We start from the raw sequence: 15,049 nt of genomic DNA, 5'->3' as shown, positions 1-15,049 counted from the left end.
TGTTAGTCCATGAAACATCAGGGATGGAATGTAAGGCTGAATTCACGCACCAGCCCTCTGAAATATTTCAATGCCCCAGAGAAATCCTGCCCCCTGCTATTGGAACGATGTGCTGGAGATTTGACTAGGAAAGGGACTGTCTGAATTGTCAGAGTGGGGAATGAAAAACAATCTACAGCAATGTCATTAACACACTCTCATGCTGCTCCAGCCGGAAGGGAAATGGGCAGGAATTGTCACTGTTCACCCAAGGACACACTTACACTGATGCGCAGCCGTGAGTGTGCTGGGGAAGCTGGTCTGGGCAAACAATTTGAAGTGACAATTCAGTGAGAACAAAATCATCATGCAGTGAAACAGCTGCATGTCAAGTGGTTGTGGCTGAGTGGTTAAGGCGATGGGCTAGAAATCCATTGGTGTCTTCCCTGTGCAGGTTCGAATCCTGCCAGCTACGCAAGCACTGTGCTGCTGTTGTTATTATTGCAGTCTTAGTGCCTGAGCATCCACAGCGTGAACTGGAGATAAATCTAGTTTCACTCTCTCTACACTTAAAACGCTGCCCTGGCACTGCTATAGCACTTTGGAGTAGACAGTGACTGGAGGGATTTTCCCATCCCTGTAATAGCTGCATGGACAGAACAATTCTTCCTTTTCTTTAGCACTATCTAACCCAGGCTTAGGTCACCTTACTCTATGGGTTTGTGGGGGGGGTCACACCCTGGGAGACATCGCTTTGCCAGTTCAGTGCCCAGCGTACACCCGCCCTTAGATCCCTCTGGGTATATCAATGCAGGCACTGACCTGTGAGAGGAAAACATCAGCTCACAAACACAGAGACTGAATTTCCCACATTTAATCTCGCTGCACTTTCCAGAAAGTCACAAAATTCAATTCATTCTTGCTAGGAGAGAGAAAAAATAAGTGATACTAAGTTTTTGGCTTGATTAAATAAAATTAAGTGTTTAATTAATATAGTAAAAATCTGTCCTGATTCCTCTAACTAACACCATAGCGTGAAATAGGAACAGAGACAAATCTTGTCAGTGACGACTAATTTCACAAATGATCTTCCCATTATTAATTTCCACATTGCCCCTGTTGGAGGTCTGGGCATCTCCAGTGTCATTGCTCTGTGTTCACCTTCCCCTAGAATTGTTCTCGGACATTCGACTTCCTCTGCGGCATGGGGCTCGGGTCACTTGCTGGAGGATTCCCTGCACCTTGAGGTCTTTAAGCCACAATTTGAGGACTTCAATAACTCAGACATAGGTTAGGGGTTTGTTACAGGAGTGGGTGAGTGAGATTCTGTGGCCTGCATTGTGCAGGAGGTCAGACTAGATGATCATAATGGTCCCTTCTGACCTTAAGTCTATGAATCTATGAATCTAGTCCCAAATTTGGAAAACTGTGCAGTTCAGAATGAGAATAGTGACCCCGTCTCCTTCCTGCACCTGCTCTACATTGCTCCACAGCAGCTTCTCCACCTGCAGAGTCACCCCAGCACTGCAGTGCAGCCGCCCAGGGTTCAGCAGGGGCCCCTGGCAAGGACAGTGGGTGCAGCTAACAGCCCGGTGTGCCTGGCCCTGAGGCAGCTGTAAAAAAGCAACACTCCCCCCACACAAGTACAGAGACTGAATTCCTTAACTTTAACATCATGACCCCCTGTAGAAAGCCACACGTGTCCGTTGTATTTTCACAGGGAGATGCAAAAATCAAGTGACCAATTTTTAAGTTGAGTAAATAAAGTTAAGGAGATAGTTATTAACCTCACAAAAATATACTAAAGATCCCTCAACATAACACCTGAAGGTGAAATATGAACAGAGACAAACCTTGTCAGCAAAGGCTCATTTCCCAAACGATCCTCAAAATGTTACTAATTCCCACCCCTCCTCCACAGGAGCTCTGTGCAGTGTAACTGTTCTGCAGGCAGCTTCCCATTAAATGCTGTTGGGGGACATTCCCAGGCCTGGAAATGTACCAACGACAGAATTTGAAGAGCAAACCTGGCTCCCCGCACCAGGCGGGATTTGAGTGTTTTGTACCTGTCACTTAGTCTTTATCAACAGTACAGATGCCCTGGGCATGACTCCAGGCTCTGCTTGAGGGATCCTGGCACAGGGGCTGGGGGGGAGAAAGGATGGTAGATTCTGACCTGGAGAGGAGGTAATAAGTGAAGGGGGCATTTTTTATTAGCCCCCTCCTGAGGGTCCCCAGGGCTGGAATTTTACATCCCACAGGCCAAATGAGGGGGTGACACCACTTCGATAATGAAAACCAGTGCTCCAGGTGAGGCTTGAACTCACAACCTCAGCATCGCTCCTCTCAGCACTGCCCTACAGGTACTGTGCACTAACTAATTGCGCCACTGGAGCACCTGCTAATTAGGCTTCTCTGAGACCCCTAGGTTGATACAGGCGAGGAGTGACCCCAAAACATTCTCAGTGGGGCTGAGAGCAGGTAGCGACAAGTGTTGTACTTGGTGGGGTGGATTCTTCTGAAGGCTTCCAGGCCCCATTTCACCCTTTTGTTCTTCCCTGTGTAATAACAGAGCTGGTTAAGACTCAATGGAGAGTCTTGCTGCAGACCAACAGATCTGAAATCACTGAGAACCAGCTCTAAGCATTAGTCCTGCTTCGGGACAGGGTCTCTCATGCAAGAAACTGCCCAGTCTGCGCTAGCAGTGAGGCTCCCTCACTAACAGCTGAAATCAGGGAGAGCTGTGTGAAGTGCAGGGCCCCAGGGGTGCCTGAACAGGGGGGAACAGCACCCCAGGGGCCCAGAGGAGGCAGAGGTGTGTTGGGCTCCAGCCTGGGACTCTGCCTCCCTCCTGCCTAGCCCTGACTATGAAGCCTGGCCCTGGCCCTCCTTCCTTTAAATGCCATGTGAGCAAGAGGAAGCATGTGACAGCTGCAGGGACCAAAGTTGTGGACATCAGGTGAAGCAGCGAGAAACAACCATATGGTCAAACCACAGGAATCTCTAGCCAGACTGTTAAGTTCTTGGACCCCAGCCTGTAGCCGCCAGCCCATTGAACCAGCCAGACCAAAGACCTATCTCCAGTGGGGATCAGTCACCCAGCAGGAGGGAAAAACCTCACTCTATCTACCTGAGAGAAGGTAGCCAAACACATTGAGCTAAAGTACTTTGTAGCAAAGCAACATATCTCTACAAGGTCCCACTGAGATTTGAATTCAGATTCCAGGATTCAAAGTCCTGAGTGCTGCCCATTACACCATGGGACCTGCTACTAGTTCATTTTCTAGACCCCTGTGACTCTTGGCTGGTTTGCCCTCTGCACTTATTGCTTCCCACCATCAGCTTCCTCTCGCGGGTCTCTCTCTCCTCCTCCAGTGACTGTGGTCCTGCACTACCGGGTCCGTGGGTCCTGCCCTGAGTCCCTGCATCCCCCTGCTTTGTCTCCATTCCCTGCAGGCTGCAAAAATGTCAGGGGAGTCTGCTCCTCCCTTCACTCGATGCTCCCGCTCATATCAGCCAGCTGCAGCCTCATCTCCTGGAACTCGGGCAGCTGTCGCTTGATCCGGTCGTACAGTCACACGCTGACTGGCTCCCCTGCCTGGATGCTCTTGTGGAAATCCCACAGGTGACACTGCAGGACTTTGCACTGTTGGTTTCTTTAATGTTGTGGTGTTTCCCCAGCCGCCGGAACAAAGCCGCCAACTCCTCCCTCACCGACTCCCACCAATCCCCCTGGTAACCACAGAACCCTCTGATGCTTTCCCGTTCTGCCAACACCGCCAGGCCTCGCCCCCCTGCTCCTTTATCTTGCAAGCTCTGGATGTTCAGCTTCAAATATCCTCTGCCCTGGGTCAGGGAATTGCCCACATTGAGCACACGGTGAGAGCTGCGTGATCCGAACAGTCCATTGGCACCACCCTGCACTGGGCTGTCGACGTGCTCTCCTTCACGGAAATCCGGTCAGTGCAACTCCTGGCCTGTCCCCGCAGAAAGGTGTATCCCCTCTGCGGCTGGTGTGAGCTCGGGTCAGAGGAATAGGAGGCTACCGCCCACCCTCCACTGGTTCCACTGTGGAGAAACACGTCCTCTAAGCCGACCTCGCTACAGACCTGCGCCAGGTAGTGCTCATCATAGAAGAGTTTCCTCTGATGGTCGGGAAAACAGGACCAGCAGTCCTCAGGCCGGTGCAACAATTGAAATCCCCCCCGACACCAAACACCGTGCAGTCCAGAGGAAGGGAGCCAGTTCCTTCATAGAAATTTCCTTTCATGCCTTAGCTGGGGACCATACACACTAATATAGCCGTAGCCAGTGCCATGGAGCACAAAGCCCACCAGTAATGCCCTCCCTGGTCGGAGCTCCACCACCTTCTGTACTCGCACTGCGAATGTGAAGGACAAGACTCCAACCCCATCATTCTTCCCTGGCCTGGAGGACCAGAGAGATGGGCCCTTCCTCCAATCACCCTCTGCCCATCAAGCTACCCTAGAGTTGTTAATGTGCATTTCCTGAACACCCACCATGTCCAAGCCCAGCTGCTCCAAGACACTGAACATCAAGTGCCTCCTCCTGGGCCCCCAACTCCCTTCCACATGGCCACTTTCACACATGCCCCTTCCCTGGCACTGCCCTCCCTCAGCTGCACAGAAGAGTTTTCATCCTCTCTACCTGTCTGTCACTGCCCAGCACCCCCCTCTAGCACTCTCTTCCTGCCATATTGGGTCCACCAATAACTCACTTAGGAGAGACAGCTCCTGTCCCTCATTGTTAAATGTCAGGCCAGCCAATTAGAGGCAGAAGCCCACAATATCTTTTCCTACTGCAGAGCCCAAGCTCAGGGACTCACCTTGGGTGCAGGGACCACTGTGCTCCCAGAAAACAAGCCACCACTGTGCAAAGAGGGACAAAAGGGCCTGCAAAAGCCTGGGATTGAACCAGGGACCTTTAGAACTTCAGTCTAACGCTCTCCCAACTGAGCTACTTTGGCAGCTGCATGGGAAAATTTTGGCCTGTTGCTTCTCTGCCCGAGATATTTTTGCAGCAGTTGCACCCAAAAAGGACGTCATTGGGAGCGGCCCATGAAGACAAGACTCGCTTTTGCCTGCCTTGCTCAGCTTGACTTGCTGCCTCACCCCGTTCCTGCCCTAGTGCCCGGGTCGACCTGATGGTGGAAGGGGACTGGGGGCCAGTGGCGCGGGGAGGAAGTTGAGCTGGACCCTGAGCTAGACTAGACCCTGGCGGTGAGAGTCTGGCCACCACTTGCCGCCCCACCCTGTTGTCCTGGCTTCCCCCACTGGGTGTCATTTCGGGAGGGAAGTGGGGCTTGTGCCTCCCCTCCCCGATTTTCACACCGCAGAGGAGTGTGAACAGGAAAACGAACGGCTGCTCCACACCCCCACCAGAGGAACCCAACATCCTTTACTGCTCCCCCTGCCCCCCCCCCAGCTGTGCTACTGAGTGGAAGCGTCCTGTGCCCATAACACAGAGGTCGATTAATCAAAACCCTCTTCTGCAAGCACCAGGCCTCCTTCTTCTTACACGGGGCCTGCAAGCGAGGGGGCGGCTGGCACAGCGCCAAGAGTCTAACCTGTGTGGCAAGAGGCGGCTGATGCCCGCAGCCTCCTGGGGAGCTCCCAGAAGTTATTAATGGACAGAGACTCCTCAATGCCCTTAGTAACAAGGGTTTGGGGGTCACCGAGGCCAATAAGGGGGTCACTATGTTGGCCGTATAACCCTGGGTGTCAGGTCCCTGTGCAGCTTTGATCTAGAGCTTGGATCCCAACAACCGACCAGCAGCCCACAGCCTCCCCCTGGGTCTACCTCACCCCCCTTCCAGCCCCGGATTCGCCCCCTAATCATCCTACTGCCACTCAGAGCCACAGCCGTGAAGGTGCTGAAGGAGGGAGGGGTGACTCTAGGGTGGGGTTCTTCTCTAAAGATGGCTGGCAGAAAGGTGGTGCTCAGCTCTGTCAGCGACCTGCTCAGTTGCCTCGCTGCCAGGGGATGCAGACGTTTCTGTAAGGCCATTAAATGGGTATTTGGCTTCTGAGTGAATGTGAGGAATGTGCAGCCCTGAGAGGGAATTTCCATCCTTCTTTTTATTGCTCTTCAGGGCCCCAGTGGCCTAATGGATAAGGCATTGGCTTCCTAAGCCAGAGATTGTGGGTTCAAGTCCCATCTGGGGTGGAAAAAGTCCTTCCTTCTTGTATATTGCAACAAAGCCTTGGTGTTATGTTCCCCAAGGAAGCTTGGAGACATTTGAACCCAAAGTACTGGATCTTGGGAGCAATCCCCCAGAAACAGCATCTTCCACTTGACAAATCCTTTCTAGACCCATCAGTAGCAAACACTTAATACTAGTGTTTGTCTGAGAATAGAAGGAAGGGGAGTGTTTACTCCGACACCTCAGTGAGTGACACAGACAGAAAGAGCAAGGCCGTCCTGAAAGAGAATGGATCTGTCTGGAGACAAAGCAGAACCTGAGAATGAGCAACAGTGTGAAAAGAAGAACTTCAAATGTGTGTTAGGTGTTAGATAGGTTGGTCTGACAAATTTCAAGAAAATACCAATGCTCGTAGACTGATGCGGACACTGGCTGCTACTGATCTTTTACTGAGAATTCATTGAGAAATATTTTCCTTAACTATGTTATGGAATATTGGGTGGGCTATGAAGGCATCATTCCTCCTGCTTTCGCCCTTCGAGACAACACGGCTACATGGCATGCGGCCAGTGCTCACCTTCCAGTCAACTGCTAGAGAAGACAACACAGACAGGGATGGCAGCAGGGCAGACTGGAGCTCCGCGGAGATGGTGGGACCAGGTCTCATCAATGGGGAGGTGGCCACCCCAGCATGCACAAGGCTGTGCCAGTAAGTGCGGCATGTGCTCCACGGTGCCCCTACTCCCTGCATGTGGTGGTGGAGGGCAGTTACTGAGTTCGGTTGGTTTGGGAAATTTAGGGCTTGGCTACACTTGCAGAGGTAGAGCGCTGGGAGTTAAACCACAGCAGGGAAACCTCTGCCGTGTGTTCACACTGACAGCTGCAAGCGCACTGGAGTGGCCACATTAGCAGCTCTGGCAATGCCACAGAGAGCAGTGCACTGTGGTAACTATCCCAGTGTGCAAGTGGCTGCAATGTGCTTTTCAAATGGGGGGCGGGGGTGGAGTGTGACAGGGAGTGTGTTGTGTGTACGTGGGGGGAGTGACAGTGTGTTTGGGGGGCTGAGAGTGTGTCAGCATGCTGTCTTGTGTGTTTGGACTGCAGCAGACCCCCGCTCTCTCACACACACTCACAACAGCAGCATTCCACACTAATGGTTGCTTTGTCCCAGAGCAGATAAGCAGCCGGCTGTCAGAAACGGAGCTTTGAAAGGGGATATCCGCATGCCTGCAGCCGATTTCAAAACAATGACCAGAGTGGGCACTTGACTTCAGGGGATTATGGGACATTTCCTGATGCCAAACATAGTGCAGTGATGCAACACGTCATCCACACTGATGCCAGGGCGTTTCAGCAGGGCTCAGCGAGCTTTATACTTCTCATGGAGGTGGATTACCAGGAGCGCTTCACCTACAGAGCCCAGGCGCTCCATGTGCCTTGCCAGTGTGGACACCTCAGGAGTTAGGGCACCCGGGGCTGCTTTAATGAGCTCTAACTTGCAAGTGTAGCCAAGCCCCTAGACTATATCACTTGTGTGACTTACTTGGGCTATTGTAATAAATACAATAGACGTGCAATGGTCAGAAATCGCACCAGCAGAGACGTATATTGCAGGGAAACCATAAGGAAATTAAGAGTTTAAATTATCCTCCACATGTCCCACGTCCCACTAAAATGAATCCAACCCACAGGTCACATGGGCAGAAGTATCGGTGTCAGGATGTTACATTGTTAGCACAGTAAATGAAGCTGCAAAATAAATGATGTTTAAATGACCTCACTCTATTTTTTACAATCCTGTGTTAAGAGGTAATAGATACAGATGGACACCAGGCAGGGTTGTTTGGAGGATGAAGCCTTTATGCTTCCATCCCCCACCACTGTCAAGTTTTAGCAAATTAGGACAAGTCAGCAAATAAGAACAACCTCAGGTCTCAGTACCTGCTGCAGGTAGCAAAGTCCTACAGGGAGCAGTTTCTGGCACTACACCTGTGCAGCTCTGCTCCCCGGCTCTTCTCGGGCTCCTGCTCTCTCCTTAGCTCTGCCCCACTCTGGCCCAGGCAGTTCCAGCTCCCACGGAGGATGGGACCCCCTGGCCTAGTGACTCCCTCATTACACTGCCTGGCCTGTCAGTGCGGCTAACTTGGAGCTTGGCCTCTCCCCATTGCCCCTGGGGACTGTCGGTCTCAGGGTCCCGATTTCCCATTGGCCCTTCCCCCTTCTATTGGGACTGGGAACTAGCCAACCAAAAACCCCACTAAGTTTTAAGGGGCCAACAGTCCCTTACTCAAGCCGGCCCCGTGAGGATCACTGGTGTGCAGAGAAGGCAGCACAAGCTGGTCCCATGGTGTAACGGGCTGCACTCAGGACTCTGAATCCTACAATCTGAGTTCAAATCTTAGTGAGACCTTGTGGTAAAGCCCTGGAGCTCACACTGCTCCACTTCCTTGTTTCCAGCTCTGCAAGAGCAATTTTTTCCCCTCCTGCTGGATGGGTCAGGGCTCTAGAACTGGCTACTGACACCTGAGGGTTGGGATTCTCATGGCTTCACCTGGTGCCCACAAGTCTGGCACTTGCCACTGTGCTTTCCCTCTTGCCCACCTGGCGCTTGAAAGAAGCAGGGCCAGGGCCAGCCTTCATAGTCAGGGCTGGGCAGGCGGAAGCCCAGCACCTCTCCTCCTCTGGGCACCTAGAGCAGAGGCGGCTGGTGCTGACAGCTCCAAGGGAAGGCTTAAAAGCCACAGAGGCCAGGGCAAGAGGAGGACAGGACCATGCCTATGTGTGGCCAGCAGACAGCCACAGGGCCAGCCTGCTCCCTGCTGTGCTGAACCCCACTGAAGGCCCCCCACAGGCCAGCATGCAGGGCGGCTGTTGATGCTCTGTGGCCAACATCAGAAGAGGGTAGGAAAGCAGGGCCAGCCCCCTGGTGGGGCCTCTTATGGTTCCCACTCCAGGTGCTCACTTTGGCAGTGGAGCCGTCCATTTTCTTTGGCAAGTTAGGAAGGGCAAAGGCGAGACTGGAAGCCCCTGGGGCTCATGCCCCAGCCTTTGTGACACCCAACCCCCAACTCCTTCCCGGGGCTCTAGCTGAAGCCAGAGCATTGGCCTGAGTGACCAAGAAGAGGTTCCAGCTGTGAAGAAAGCAGGACTTGCAGCACAAAGTGAGCACAACCATGAGGGGACTCAAATCCTGAATCATCTGATCCACAGGGAGATGCCTTATCCTTTAGGCCACATGATGAGGGGGTCTAAGCTCTTCTTTGGAAAAGCCGGACACTTTGTTTCTCAGGTCATCTGCTGAGGGGGCCGAGACTCTCTGGGCACAAGAAGTCGAGTTCCCAGCGAGATGCCAGACTTAATTCTATGGAGCCAAGTGCAGGGTTTTGCCAGGGAGGCTCCGCATGGGGGATTGGGGTGCAGCGGACGGACCGGCTGTCTGTGTGTGGAGATTTAGTCGCACTGAGGCAGAGGAGGGGGAGGAGGAATCCTGCTGACAGGCAGTGGCTGTGCAGAAAAAGAGGAGGGGTTCCTGGGACTTTTTTTGCCTCTCTTTTGCCTGCCTGCTCGCTCTTGTGGTGAACAGTAAAACTATTCTCAATAAGCCCAGGTAGCAGAGCATCAGGCTCTTAATCTGAGGGTCCAAGGTTCAAGCCCCTGTCTAGGTACCCAGCTTTTAAGTTGCTTTGTGTGCCAGGAGCCAAACTCTGTTCACAGCCACATGCAGATTCCCAGAAGCTGTGGCCATTTCCTGGAAAGGTTCCTTTCCTTAGCAATCAGGAGAGAGGCCACATCCACAGGAGCAGGTGTAGAAAGCGCAGTCTCTGGCCCCCAGGAAGTGCTGTGGGGCCAGGTGCTGAGAAAGCCCAGAGGGGGAGCAGCAGAGATGGGGGGAAGGGGGAGAGAGAACCAATGACAACAGAGTACAAGTGTAAAGGGGGCATCTGGTCTGGCAATTGTGGCAAACTTCCCTGGTTTATACACGACCCCGGTGGAATTGGCCAGCGGAAGGATCTGAGTCCCCACCCCCTTACCCAGATGCTGCCTGACCTTGAGGACTGTTAGGATACAGAGATTCAGGCCAGTCTGCAAAGGCCTGTACTTTAAGAATTTAGGTGTATTTTTATCACTTAGCTAGTTATAAAGATATAAAAGAAAGAATAAAAAAATCACTGTCTGTCTGTGTAATGGCCTTCTCTCACTGTGACAGTCTGAGGCCTGGTTCTTCGGCTAAGCAGCAAAGGCAGCCATAAGCTGGGAAGTGTATGGTCACATCTTCACATTCCCAACTAGTCACACTGAAATAAGGTGCGATTGGGCTGTTAGGAATACAATCCTGTCCTGATATTCCATCACCTCCAGAGAAAGGGAAACTTAGTTTGGTAGCATCCTGTCTGGCAAGAACTCACTTATCAATAGACACAGCTGGAAAACCCTTATGTCTGTATAGATGTAGTTGTGAAATCCTCCCTTGTGTATTGTTTTGTATGTTTATTTGCATGGTCTCTGTCTGGGTCTGTGATTGTTTCTGTCTGCTGTATAATTAATTTTGTTGGGTGTGACCAGTGAAGGTGGTGGAATATAACCATGTTACGGTATATTAGGACTGGTTAGTCTAGAGAAGGAGTGAGGGTGCCAGGCAGCGCGGCGGTCGGGGCCACGTGGTGAGTGTCCCGCTGAAGCGCTGGCCGCCCCCCTTCTCTCTCCCCCCCTCCCTCCCCTTCCCCCCCCCGCACTAGACCAGGCGCGCACTCTGCAGCACAGGGAGTCCACTGGCTCCGGCCGCCCTGTGGGTTTTTTTTGTTGTTTTTCCCCTGCTTTGCCGGCCGCGCCGTTGTTTTTCCCCCTCCCCCCCAGCTTTGCTGCTCCAGCCCCACCGTTTTTGTGTTGTCCCCCGCCACTTTGCCACTCCAGCCACGTCGTGTCCCCCCCCCACTTTGCCGCTTCAGCCACGCCGTCTCCCCCCACACACCCCCCCGCTTTGCCGCTCCACCTGTGCCGTTTTTTCCCCCCTGTTTTGTTGCTCCGGTGGCCCCACCCCATTTTTTTTTTGCTTGGGGCGGCAAAAAAGCCAGAGCCGGCCCTGCCCACACCTGACTCCCTGCCATCTCTACCGGGGCCTGACAAGCTTTGCTTGTGTTTGGATTCTGCAAAGCAGAGGAGCAGGTGAGGTTTTCCTTGCAAGTTGTGTGTGAGTGAATCTTTGGCCAGGTCTGCACTACACAGTTGTTTCAGCAGAATTATATTGCTCAGGTGTGTGAAAAACACACAACGCTTCCTCAGTCAGCAGCTTGTGGCTGGTGCACACACGGCAATGCCATGTCTGGCGACAAAAGTGCCCTGTTTTACTGACAAAATAAAACGACTTCGATGAGAGGTCTAGAGTTTTTTGCAGCAAACTTAAAGTGACAGAGTAGATGCTGCTGTTCATTATATCACCATAACTGGCCTCTTCCGGTATCCCACAATGCCCGCCGTGAACTCGCCTGCCCTGCATTCCTGCTACAGAGCCATGGGCCCCTCCCCTTTCATCGCTCTGGGAAGTTCTGACAGCTGAGCCTGCTGCTCTGCTCCGGCAGCCAGGAGCAAATCACTGCCGTGGATGCTGCTCTCTCCCGCCCTGCGAACACAGAGCAGGGTGGTGGGAACTTCCTTACATTGGGGGGGCACCGGCATCCAAACTGTGACGCCCCCATGACACCCCTTCCTTCGAGGAGGCTCTTACCTTCTAAACAGGGACATCTGTTTTCTAGTAAAATCACTAAAAGGGAAGAAGAAAACTCGAAAGAGGTTCCTCCTGGCACTCACGTACGTGAACCCGAATACTCTCTCAGTCCTCAAAGAGAGACCTGGAGAAGGAGACTTGCTGAAGCAAAGCCACAGGGGTCTCTGAGGTTTCCCTGGCCTCTCGCCCCTGTCCTGCCTGGCTGATGTCAGCATCTCTCTGTGAGGTCACCACCTCCCTACCACCTTTGACCAATAGTCTGAGGTCCTGCAAAAGGCCTTTGTGATGTCACTGCCACACCCCTCCCTTGCTGTGCCAATGTCCTGCCCCTGGCCAGGCACTTTGGAGGTTTGAGCTATTCCCTGTGGATCACCCCACTCAAGGAGCGTTCGTTCTAGGCAGCAAGTCGGCTAGACAGGAAAACATCAGATGCTGCTCCCAATGCTACATTCAGTTTTTCAGAAATTAGTTGACTTTATGGCCAGAAGAGACCATTAGAGCATCTAATCTGACCCCCTGAATATCACAGGCCTCCTGTATGACACAAGAGCTACTTTTGGGGCAAACACATTCCAGAAAGGCAGCTAGTCTTCATTGAATGATATCAAGAGATAGTGAATCCAGAACTTTCCTTGGTAGCTTGTTCCTGTGGTGAATCATCCTCGCTGTTGAATATTTGTGCCTTTTTGTAATATGAATTTGTCTTTTTTCACCTTCCAGCCATTGGGTCTTGTTATGCCTTTCTCTGCTTGATTAAAGAGCCCTTTCATACCCAATCTTTTCTCTCCATTAAGGCCCTTCAACACTTCAATGAAGTCACCTTTCAATTTTCTTTTGATAAGCTAAACAGGTTGAGCTCTTTCAATAGCTCACTAGAAGTCATTTTTCTCCAGCCCTCAGAACATTTGGTGGCTCTTTGCTGACCCAGCTCCAATTTCACAACATCTTTTTCAAATGAGGACACCAAAACTGGAGACAGTATTCCAGTATCAGTCTCACTGATGCCGTGTCACCTCCTGTGACGTTATTGACATAATCTGTAACTGTATAGATCACCGTTGGGACCACTGTTCTATATTTACAGCCAATATGGTAGAAAGGTTGTCGTGTAAGGGGTCTGTGGAGAGGTTCTGATTGGCTGATTATAATGATGCTATCTCTAGATGTGTATCATTTTTTTTAGTTGATGTTATGAATATTGGCTCTATGCTGCCCGTATTTCAAACTTGTGCTCTGCTTCCAGGGAACACCCCAGACAAGTTGGTGTCAGTTCTGTCTAGCCAGCTTGATGGCTCATTAAGACCATCAGTTGTACAATCGACCCATTGAGAGAAGGCAGATATGCCTTGTGACTCAGCAAGGTATGCAGGGACCTGCCTATGGACAGAACTTAAAGGTTTTTCTATGCAACGTGCTGGATAGAGTGTCCTTGGGACAAAGAAAGCAAAGACCACATGGCAAGTGACTATAAAAGGCTGATGCTTCATCTCCATCTTGTCTTCAATCCTGCTTCATACCCCTGGAGGGACTTTGTTACAAACTGAATTTCTCTACAAAGGACTGAATGACCCATCCCAGCTGTGGATGGACTCCAGAGACGTGATTTGAACCTGCAGTTTATTTCATCACTGCTACAAGCCAAACCAAAACCTTTGCCATTACTGTATGTGCAGGGTTCAAATCCATGTGCATTTTGTATAACAACCTGGTCTATGGATTGTGCCAGCTCTTTTCCAGACCCAAAGTCCAGAATATGGTCATGGGACCAGAGGCCTAGCAAATCGTGATCAGCTAAGAGAAAGCTGGGTAAACAGAAAGCCTTGCTTGCTAAGATAGGCCTGGTCAGCAAATTGCCAGGTGTTGGAGCTAAGAACTAAAGAATTGTGTCTTATTCAGAGTTGCAGATTGAACAAAGAATCCCTGTTCCTATTGTATTTGTTTCTTCTGTAGGGAGACGTTCTTCCTACAGATACAATCTTGAGTTTATGAGAAGTTGGCACATGTCAGTATAAGATATGGCATCCTTCCACCTCCCTTCCCAGGGACCAATGCCTTGCCTTTAGACACACAGAAAACAATCTTTATTGCCATATACTTTCACTGGTTCTTTGCTTTAACCCCTAGGAATGTACCTGTTGGACAATCAAAGGAGTTGCTCCATTCCTATGGACCCCAAATCAGAATTCAACATAGATATTTTATACTACTAACATTTTATCAAAGTATTCATTAAATGTTAACTTGCTAACTTGAAACCATGGGCGGAGACATTATGTAACCTGTTAACCATTAGCTAATGTACTATTTTGTCTTGCTGCAAAATCTATCCTGGGGTGTGGCACTGCCTACCCCATCACTTTCCCCCGCCCATGGAAAATCTATATATTCTGTTATAATCAATTGATTGACAGTGTCTCTGAGCCTAATAAGCAAGGTGACACTCCACCAGCGCTGTGTGTAATAAACTCCTATGCTTGACCTCTACACAGTGTGGATTTATGTCCTTCACTGGTGAAGCTAGTAGTTTATAAACCATAATAGCTTTACAAGTCGCTGTGCCTGTCTTCAGTATAAGTTCATAGAATCATAGAATTCAAGATCAGAAGGGACCATGATGATCATCTAGTCTGACCTCCTGCAAGATGCAGGCCACATAAGCCGATCCACCCACTCCTGAACTAATTCTCTCCCTTGACTCTGCTGTTGAATGCTCCAAATCGTGAGTTAGAGACTTCAAGTAGCAGATAATCCACCAGTAAGCGACCCCTACCCCATGCTTCGGAGGAAGGCGAAAAACCTCCAGGGCCACTGCCAATCTACCCTGGAGGAAAATTCCTTCCCGACCCCAAATATGGCGATCAGCTGAACCCCGAGCATGCGGGCAAGACTCTCTAGCCAGACCCTCTGAAGAAGGCTAACAATATCCCAACATTGACCCTTTGTACTAATTACCAGTGTGGCACGTTATTGACCTATTGACTAAACCTGTTATCCTATCATACCATCCCCTCCATAAACTTATCCAGCTTAATCTTAAAGTCATGGAGGTCCTTCGCCCCCACTGTTTCCCTCGGTAGGCTGTTCCAGAATTGCACTCCTCTGATGGTTAGAAACCTTCGTCTAATTTCAAGCCTAAATTTCCTAACTGACAATTTATATCCGTTTGTCCTCGTGTCCACATTAGC

The 15,049-nt window shown here is 50.9% G+C and overlaps 3 non-coding genes across 3 annotated transcripts; 2 read left to right on the top strand and 1 right to left on the bottom strand.

Annotated features, from left to right (window-relative positions):
* The first annotated feature begins 371 nt into the window (after positions 1–371).
* TRNAS-AGA lies at positions 372–454 on the top strand. The gene has a single exon. It is a non-coding gene; the product is annotated as a tRNA-Ser (tRNA).
* A 4,439-nt stretch (positions 455–4,893) lies between these two features.
* TRNAF-GAA lies at positions 4,894–4,966 on the bottom strand. Its single transcript has one exon. It is a non-coding gene; the product is annotated as a tRNA-Phe (tRNA).
* A 1,126-nt stretch (positions 4,967–6,092) lies between these two features.
* Positions 6,093–6,165, top strand: TRNAR-CCU. The gene has a single exon. It is a non-coding gene; the product is annotated as a tRNA-Arg (tRNA).
* Positions 6,166–15,049: the final 8,884 nt, after the last annotated feature.

This window comes from Mauremys mutica, unplaced genomic scaffold, assembly GCF_020497125.1.
Source record: "Mauremys mutica isolate MM-2020 ecotype Southern unplaced genomic scaffold, ASM2049712v1 Super-Scaffold_100166, whole genome shotgun sequence".
Lineage (NCBI taxonomy): Eukaryota > Metazoa > Chordata > Testudines > Geoemydidae > Mauremys > Mauremys mutica.
This window is presented reverse-complemented; position numbering and strand designations above follow the sequence as displayed.